This window comes from Etheostoma spectabile, chromosome 3, assembly GCF_008692095.1.
Source record: "Etheostoma spectabile isolate EspeVRDwgs_2016 chromosome 3, UIUC_Espe_1.0, whole genome shotgun sequence".
NCBI classification, from domain to species: domain Eukaryota; kingdom Metazoa; phylum Chordata; class Actinopteri; order Perciformes; family Percidae; genus Etheostoma; species Etheostoma spectabile.
In genome coordinates, this window is record NC_045735.1 from 481,768 (window position 1) to 491,711 (window position 9,944).

The 9,944-nt window shown below is 42.3% G+C and overlaps 1 non-coding gene and 1 pseudogene across 1 annotated transcript; both read right to left on the minus strand.

Annotated features, from left to right (window-relative positions):
- Positions 1–7,187: 7,187 nt before the first annotated feature.
- On the minus strand, positions 7,188–7,377 carry LOC116687171 (U2 spliceosomal RNA). Its single transcript, XR_004331485.1, has one exon. It is a non-coding gene; the product is annotated as a U2 spliceosomal RNA (small nuclear RNA).
- Positions 7,378–8,747: 1,370 nt separating this feature from the next.
- On the minus strand, positions 8,748–8,902 carry LOC116687162 (uncharacterized; annotated as a pseudogene).
- Between the last annotated feature and the right edge of the window lie 1,042 nt (positions 8,903–9,944).

A 9,944-nucleotide genomic window follows, 5' to 3' on the forward strand; every position in this document is an offset into this window, starting at 1 on the left:
TTCTGGCCATCTCAATTCACATTGCACGTCTAGTGCGCCCTCTGTGTGTTGCATGTTGTGTGTGTCTGTCAGAACTGGATCTTGAAACTGTGCGTCCTAGTCCACATAAGTGTCATCAAGCGGACCATAAATACGTGTCTACTTCGTGTCAGCAAAAAGGGACATGTTTTGGGTACGAATGACATAAACCGTTACAGACAGCCCTAATTTCTTTCTTTGGTGTTTTTTTATTGTAAGAGATATTATCTGATTTATCCACCTTATTCATGCCACAATTCCCAGGCCCATTCCATGCTGTATACTTTGTTCTGGTGGTTTCTTTGAGAATACGCACTACATTGAGTCAAGCAGAGTTAAAACTTTGAGATTACACTGACCTATTTTCCATCACTGTCCATGCCTACTCTGCGCAATGTATTCGGTCCAGAAACTAAGGAAGCTGGGGGACGTCCCTGCTTACTATCCTTCGCATGCTCCACACTCTGTACATCTAGGAACACACTTAGGAACCCCTAATTATATTTTGGAAAAGAGGCAAAGACTAACAAAGATAGCAAAAAGACTACTCTTCCCCTGTGCGTCTGCCTTGATTTCCTGCCACTAAGGGTAGCCTTGGGACTTTTGCTACCTATAAATCAAGAAAAAAGGAAATATAAATAGACCAATTAAAACATTCATTCACTGATCCCAACAAAATCCTGATTCCAGAAGCGAGAGTGAGTGAGTGAGTGCGAGTGAGCTCTTGTGTTATCTTGGTGTACTCCGCGCGCACTGTTGTAGGCAGAACTGCGGCTACACAACTGACCTGTACGGGTGATCTCTGTATGCAGCTCCTCTTCTCCCGCTCCTCCCATATGCCCTGGAGATGGAACATGAATACATCTCTTACTTCTGTCCTCATCCACCTCTTCAGACAGCAGGTACAACCTGTGTAACCTTCCATTAGGGTTCTGACAAGAGGAGCCACACGAATCTTTAGTATTCCAGAAAATAGCTGTAATCGCAAACTCAAAAATAACCACTATTACGATGAGGTAAAAGTTTAAAAAATCATAATGGTTAAAAATAATCTGCATGTTTAAAAACAGTCGAACATCAAAAGGCATGAGAAACTACCTTCCACGCTGAGGGACTCGCACACAAACAGCCGTGAAACGGTCAACACTCTTTCTTGAATGACAAATGTTTGCATAACTCCTGAAGCTTGGGGTCCTCCTCTCCATTATCCACACCTGGACATTTTTTTAATAAATTCTGGGGGGGGGAAAACTGCCACTCCAGTGTGCTTACACTGCACTTTTGGTATAAAAGATAGGATAAATCTAAGCATCCTCAGTGGTAATTTCTCTCCATGTGTGTACACTTGTCAAGATTAAGAACAGACAAAAAGCCGAGTACAGCGTTCTAGTGTGAACTAAGAAAACAATTTTCTCTTTATACACACACCCTCTGAGGTTGTGCCATGCAGAGATACATACAGGCACTGTAAAGTCTACTATTGTGCATCCAATGTATGGGCCTTCAGACCTTGTGTGCAGTAAGCTGAGGTACAGCCTCTTGTCCTTCCGCCAGGCTCGTGGGCTGCCACACGCTCGTTAAAAAACAAAAAAAAAATAAAAACTTAATCCTACTAACAAATATATACATCAGATACGTTAGTCGATGCCTACAGAGAGCCACGATGCGAAATCAATTTTTATCTTATGGTATTACTTACTTCTGCTTTCAGCTTGGAGCTTTACTGCGGTACGCGGTATGGCAGATGTCATACTAGGGCGTGCTACTACTGAAGATTTTGGGAAGCATCAAACCTCGTTTCAACACAGCGCTTATAACATGTGCACAATAAATCGTCAAACAATGATGCCCAATATGCGTATGAAACCTTTCAAATCGCAAATATCGGTAAATTTTCAATGGTCTTTGCGACTGACGGTACCTTACAAGAGCAGACAAGCTGATTATTTAAAAAAAATAATATACATAGGTTGTTTATAAAAACAACTATCCTTGTTACATTCATCAATGATAGAGGGAATAGATCAGTAATGATGAGAAAATTGGTCATATTCCTTCTTTCACGGGCTGGGGGCGCATGATGTATATTTAAAATGCCCAACCGTGTGCGTGTTTTGCATAATACATAGTTCTTTTTTAACTGTATTATTACTAGTAACATAGTACTTTTTTTATAACTCAGTCCATGTGCGAGTGGTACCTGGGTGGCGCGCGGATGCACATCACTAAGGGGGGGTGGGGGGGTGAGACGGCTCTAAGGTTGCTTATTTGAGTAGGCTACAGCTGTCAGTTTAATTCATGTGAAAAATAGTATCCAGATGTTGGTTTTTAAAACATACTATCACTTTTTTTAATTATAAACTTTGGATTATGAGCACGAGAGGAGTGCATTGAAGCTCAATTGTTTTCTGTCCTGCAGGTTAACCGGATCAACATTACTTTCTCCTTCCACGCGCACAGAGGATTTGTGTTTATATTAATTATTAAACTAAGTACTTTCTTTTCCGGCTAAATAATTGATTAAAGTTACGACATTCTATGTTTTCGTGTCTATACAGTCCCCCCTGTACAATATATACTGCAAGCATCGAAGTAATAAGACACTAACAGTGACTTTTAAAATGGCTAGCTTGCAATGGCTAACGGGGCGCTAATGCGCGTGAAGCGTTGAGTTTGCACTCAGTTCCCCGGCATGTTCGCGTACTGCCTGATGGCTTTGATAACATCGGATAGATTGTGACTAGGCTAGTATAGTTCCTATGTCAGCGGTCGCCTTTAATGGAATTCATGCTGATATTTGCTATTAACAACACATACATAACTGTCCTGTATCACACAGAGTACAACAACCGGCTTATGGGCGGGGGGGGGTCCACTTTGGTGGGCTGTAAATGGCAGAATTTTGCCTGCGTTGTGACTCCTGTGCGCTTTGTCCGCGTATCCGGTGTCGGGGGTCGGAGAGCCCCAGAGAATTCACCATGACAACATATCGTTGGTGTGTGTGACAGGTGAGCATCCAGTGTCTGGTAGGTAGTGGTGTAGGAACCGTGAGACCGTCCACCGTGCTCTGGGTGAGCCCTGGTGCGCATTGTTGCATTGTGCCCTCCCCGCACGTTCTGAGCATGCTCCCTCCATTTGTGCCATATATGTCCTTGCTTGTGTGTGTGTGTTTATTCAAGAGGCCTGGGTGTAGTGTGTATATCACACACCAGAGTGGGACTCATTACGGATTTCTAAGTCTTATTCTTGATTTTTGTTTTGGGTAGGACTTGTCCATTCCATTACTTGTTCATAGACAATATACCCAGCTAGGGGCGTAGTTACATTGAGGTTACTCTTTTAAGACTATTTCAACAACATTAGACTATGCCTTTTATTTACAACATAACTTACTCGGGACTTGGGAGGGGGTTAGAAAAGGCGACTGTGTTTGTTTGGACAGGACGTGTGAGTGACTATGTGCGGGGCGTTTGGTTTACAGTCTGAACTGTGTTGGTGGGGTTTGACATCTAATATCTGTATTGAACATTTTTTACTTTTTTTTCAACATGCTATACTATGTGGACCTTTTTTGTTGTTTGTGTGGAGCATATTATCTATGACCAGATATTGACATACTCTACTAGACTTTTTTTTACATAACATACTACTGACTTGTAGACTTTTTCAACAATCCTATACTATACTTTTTTTTTACATAACATACTATGCTTTTTTATTACTTTTGTTCACCTACTTACTATACCTTTTTTTGGACATACTACACATTTACTTCCAAGCTAGGCGGTGTGTACTATAACTTGTACAGTACTTTTTTTTTTTCAACTTGACTTTTTTGACATACTACACTATCACTTTTTTAAAACTTTTGTGCATCGGAATGCTATAAACTTATATTTTGACATACTATGTCTTAAACTTTGTTTTGACAGACTATCTGTGATAACTTTTTTTCGATAACAACTATACTAACTAGACTGTGACTTTTAGGAGCCATCCCCTGCTGTATGCTTCCAGAGTGAGGGTTTTCATTGTCTGGCACTCAAGTGTGTGTGTGGTGAAGAATAAACCAAGCAGGCATCAAGGTGTGGGCCAGCTTGCACATAGCCAGTAGCTCGGGTGGAGAAATGCCTGGTAATCTTTTTGGAGATTTAGGGGATGATTTCAAACAATATTACGTATACAGTGGTCTGATGTGGGGGGGTGAGTGTTGACAAAAATTAGGCAAGCGCTCAACAGTATGCATAGTGGTTTCAAAAAGTCATGGTATCTTATTCAAAAAGAGTCTAACACCCTCCATATTTTAAACACTGATAGTAATTTTACATATTCATTATAGATATAAGGAATAAGAAAACATCTAACCCCGCTCTGTCTTCAGTTTTCACTGAATGCCGCATTTTAAACTAAACATTCCACTTTCATACAACATACATGTATGTAGCCATGTCCAGTGCAGTTCGCACTAGCGATTGATTGATGCCATGATTTGTGGCTACCTGGACATCACCTGTGAAACAAATGAGCCATAAACTGTGTTTACTGTGGAGAACAACAGCACCTTGAGATTACTCCAGATGACTGTCTGTTTCCCTAAAAAACAGACCACTGGCGGTTTAAAGTTCGTCGTGTCTCATTTCCAGGACCTCCTGCTTTAGAATGGTGGCGTTTTTATCTGTGTTTTTTTGTAGTTGTTCTGATTAATGTTGTCTCTCTGTGGGTTGTTTTTCAAGTGCTGAGTTTTATCTGACGTGTGTGTTGCCTATCCGTTGGGTTGGCTGCAACGACATGTGGTGATCGTAGTTAATGCCCACCAGAGCTCTGGCCTCGTTCACCGCTGTGTGCACGCCAAAGATGCTCGCCGGGGAAGGGGTGGTGGGTAGGAGCTTCGCAGCCGGCTGCACCGTAAAGTCTCGGACGTAATGCCCGGACGTTTACTCAACCCGCGCTACGTGCTGAGCGACATTCGCGTGGCTACTGGTAGATAACCGTGCACTTCCGCGCGGAGCTGGTTCTGCTGACGGGACCAGTCGCGTCTGCGCGCTCCGCGGCGTGGGACGCTTGAGCCGCCGGGCCGGTGATTCTTCTGAAATTGAAGCATCTATATCCGCGGGGAGAGTTTAAAATGTGACGCCGACGACCCTGCTCGACCGAGAGCGAACGTCCACCGCAAATGCGTAAGAGACACGTAAAAACGTTGCCTTGTAGCAACGAAACCTAGAAAAAGATAAAGCTGCAAGGGGGGGGCACACACTGCCCCGTCTCGGCGGAGGTTCAAGACAGGCACCTACCCACTCAGCCTGACCGCATCATCTTCGTAATGTGGTGACGCAATGTTTTGCTTGACCTTATGTTTACTGAATTAACTCTAAGCCCTATTTCTCATTCCCCATTTACTGGTTTCACTGTGCATGCAATCAGAGGGCGGAGCGCACCGCGTACTCACTTGGCGATGCGTTACTCACAAGATAACGCTCCAGCCCCAGGAACTTCAAGGTAAGACCCAGGTAATTGCAATACTAGATTAAAGTCCACACCCAAACTCTGTCCTTCTGTCACAGGACAAGAAGGCCATGCTCTCCTCCTTCACCACTGGGTCTCATGATCCATGTTCAGTGCAAATGGCATTAATTGAGACATGATTCACCACTGGGCCCCTTACAGGTAGTTGTCGAGTTCTGGGGGGGGGGTTTTTTTTTTCCTTTGGTGTGTTTGTGGACTCACTGCACATGATTTACCTTACCAAGCATTAGATGAACTATTAACATTGTTCCATTCCCAAGTAACTATTGTTCTCTCTTCTCTCTCTCCAGAATGGCATCCTGCACTACAAACTGTGCTTTCCAGGGTTTGGCTCCTAGATCTGCTGGGCTCCATCTTACAGTTCCTTCTGAAGGCCGCAGCACAATGCTGGAGGTTGGCGTATGCGACTGCAGGCCTCCTTGGAGAGAAACCTCTTTCCTCACTCCATTGGAACTGCTGTGATGGAGAGAAAGGGTTACCAGCCTGAAGCCTGAAAGGTCCAGGAAAGCCGGCCACCAGGAGTGGGACTGACGTGGGGATCCACCTAGGAAAAGGTGATTCCACCCCCAACAGCCAGATGAAAGCTGGAGTCTGAAGACTGCCTGGTCTCATGAGTGTTGGGCATGTCTTATATGTATGATGGAAAAATAAAAGTTTAATTATGTTCTGACTTCTATAAGTACTTGATGTTTTTCTCAATCAAGGGCTGGTTTCTCGTAATTGTAAAGTGGTCAACATTTGCACTATATGGCTCTTGGTGGTAGGCTACTTCACCACCGTTGGTCATTCAGCTTTGTGATAATGTACAGTCCATGTGCCATGACATGTATTAAGCCACATGACCTCCACACTCTTGCTGAACTCTTGGCACTGACTTTACTACCCTTTACAGGTTTGCACTTTAGTACCCAATGATTTAATAAAATTCATGGTTAGGTCTGACTTTTAGTGCAGATGCCAGCTCTTTAAACCTTACACTTGTACATATACTAATTGGACTTTAATGGCCTATTGACTTTAACTCTGAATTTAGTTTATTTCTTTAAAGTGCTTTTCTCTAGAAAGGGTTTTTGAACTGGGGGGGGAACCCTTCTCCCCAAACGCCAGACTAAAACTGTAGTAAGTACATGGCTCTCCCAACAAGCAACTTTTAAAAACCACTGTACAACCTCCTGAGGCATTGTCAACTGAAGTGATTTCAGTGGTAGTGCAGGGTCAGAGCAATTTCATTGGTAATCTACAGCCCAGTCAATGCTAGTTAATTAAGCAGTTGGGGGTTCGGTTCCTAACCTCCCTACACACCATAGTGGTGTCATGGTTGAATCTCTGGATCTCCTTCTCACTCTATAACCGATAGCTGACAAAGGTTGATGGATACGTTTTCCCTAAGGCCTTGTTTACAGTTCATTGTCCGTCTGGATTCATTTTATAAAAAAGCTTGTACAACATCCACCCTGTTGTCTACAGTCAAGATAAGAACGTCCTTTTTTCAGGACAAACTGGGTTATAAGAGTATTTGGGCTGCAATGGGGTCATTTAAATGTTAAGAATGGTTGTAGACCCTTGTGAATTTTAACTGTATCTAACTGCTAATAAGTTTGTGTGGAAGTAGCTTTGGTTTAAATTTATCACGAAGAGGTGCAAGAGGGGGGTGCACCGTTCCTGGAGGTACTGCAATACCAGGTCGATGCGTGGAGCTGACGGAACAAGCCCCTATTCCATCTCCCAGTTCCAAAAATCAATTTAATATATGGTCCCCGGGTAGGGAGTATCAGATATTAAACACTGATATAGAACAGAATACACTTGTCTTAGCCAAAAGGCCGGAGAAGCGATATGACAATGGGTCTGCCGAGAGGACCAGATTCTCCACGCGACGAATCGTCACCACGGTTTAAATATCGGTTTCAATTCGCAACACAGTTCACCTCGATGCGATTCGTTTTACTGCATCACACGGAGATGAGTGAAAGGTGCTGTGAACGGCAACAAATGTGTCATTTTTATAAGTTATGTTGTCGCAGTGAAGCTACAGAAGGTACCCCTCACTGCAGTGTGTAATTCAACATGGGTTTGACTCCACCCACGTTGAGCAAGCTGTGACTTCTACAACTCCTCACTAGGGGGAGGAGGAAATAGGGCAGAGGACAACTAACATACATACTACATACATACATAATACATACATATAATACATACATACATACATACATACTAATATACATAACAGTACACATACATGCATACACAGGACAACAACATGCATACACCAGTACACTAATACTACATACAGCCCACCTGGACTTAAATTCACACCTGGTCACTTTATCACTTTATCACTTCAATACGGTGACTCAACACTGACACTTAATAATAATTTATGGTCTTTTGTTGGTTTATTTGACAAATGTTATATGTGTGTATTACATTATTGTTATTTTATTGTCTTTTATACTGTCTTTTTTTAATCTATTTTAATTCTCTTCTGCTCTAAAACTGCTGCTGGAATTTTCAATTTCCTTGCGGGAGTCACTCCCAAAAGGATCAATAAAGAGAAGTCGAAGTCTAAGTCTTCTAGTTTAAATAAATAAAATGCCACGTGAGTTACTTATGTAAAAACGTTTATTTAATATCACAAATCCTCTGAGCAAAGTAACGTTTGATCCGTTAACTGCCGGACAGAAAACAACAATTTAGCTTCACTGCACTCTTGTGCTAATCATCCAAAATTATAATTAAAAAAGTGATAGTATGTTTTAAAAACAACCTATGGATATCATTTTTCAAAATTAATTCAACTTAGCTGTAGCCTACTAACTAAGCAATTAGAGCCGTAACACCTAGTGAGTGCATCTTGTAAGGTACCTACTCGCAAATGTTGAGTTATAAAAAAAGTACTGTGTACTATTTACTACTACAGTAAAAGAACTATGTATTATGCAGCCAGGATGGGATTAATATACATATGTCTGTGAAGAAGGCAATATGACCATCTGTTCCTCATCTTCTGACTAATAATTAAAAAAGTGATAGTATGTTTTAAAAACAACCTATGGATATTATTTTTCAAAATTAATTCAGCTTGTCTGCATCTTGTAAGGTACCTAGTCGCAAGAGAACAATGAAAATCTTACCGAATTTGCGATTGAAATGTTTTCATACGCAATTTTGGCATCATTGTTGACGATTATTGTGCACATGTTATCAGGGGAGGCGCGAAACGCAGTCCCCACTACCCAAATTATGCCGTCGAGATTCCCACATTTGGGGAATTCGCATGGGTCGATGCGGAGTGCAATGGCCAAGCCTCGCCCTGGGTGAACCACCTTCTATGACATGGTGTCCCCTGCCAGGTAAGTTGAGTTGTACACGGCAGAGTCAGGGGAGTCTTTTCCAGAAACACCATGCTGACTAACAGGTGCTGTCACATTTTTTTTTTTTTTTAATACTAAAACCGAGAGTCGATAACATACATAACCTTTACAGTGAGGAAACACTCGACTATGGCCACAAGGATTTCTCACGTTTTATTGGAGACAATGTGTCAGCGGACCTCTCCAAGAGTATATGGCTGCAGCCTGCGAGCATCCCATCTCGTCCGTCCCGTTCTCATCCGGTCCGTCTCATACGGAGGTGTGTCCAACGGTAAACCAGAGGTCAAAATGCAAATCGCGAGTAATTTTCCGAGGGATGGTTCTGTCGGCCAAGATAAATGCAGACTATCGTCTGGAATAAAATAAACCTGCGTCAACTATCTGCTAATGAATAAAATACTTAATATTTGGTTTAACGTTTAGTTAAAAAAAACACACCAAGAGGATCTACAGTACAGGGTCGCAGGTCGGATTCGAACTAGGACCGCTGCATCGAGGAGCTAACATCTAATTATGGGCACCCGCTCTACACACTGAGCTATCTGGGTGCTTGTAAAAAAAAAGAAAACACTAAATATTTAAATTATTTTACAATTTGTGTGATTGCCGTTACTGTTAAATTAAAAAACAAAAAAAATATGAAAGTTTTTATTAATCTGCTGATGCCGTTACTGTTTAGGTAACGGCAATTTAAAACTAACTGTACATAGATAATGCAGACTATCATACTGTGAAAAAAAACACTTAAAATACGTGTTCGGCTATAAAAAAATGCGAGATAGGCAAACTACAAATCCTTCTATAGCTGCAACTTTGATTTAAGTTGGTTTGGTTTTAATTTCTTTCCCCTCTTACATACAACACAACACTAGATACGAACCGCTGTGGAAGAAAAAATACCATCGCATCCTGGCCCAAGACCGGGGCAGTCAGAGATACGCCGATCGAACGACAGGCCGGGTCCCCCAGAGACCCGAAAGGGGCGACTGCCGCACACACTTTTCGCGGAGGCTGGCGCGACGTGTACCC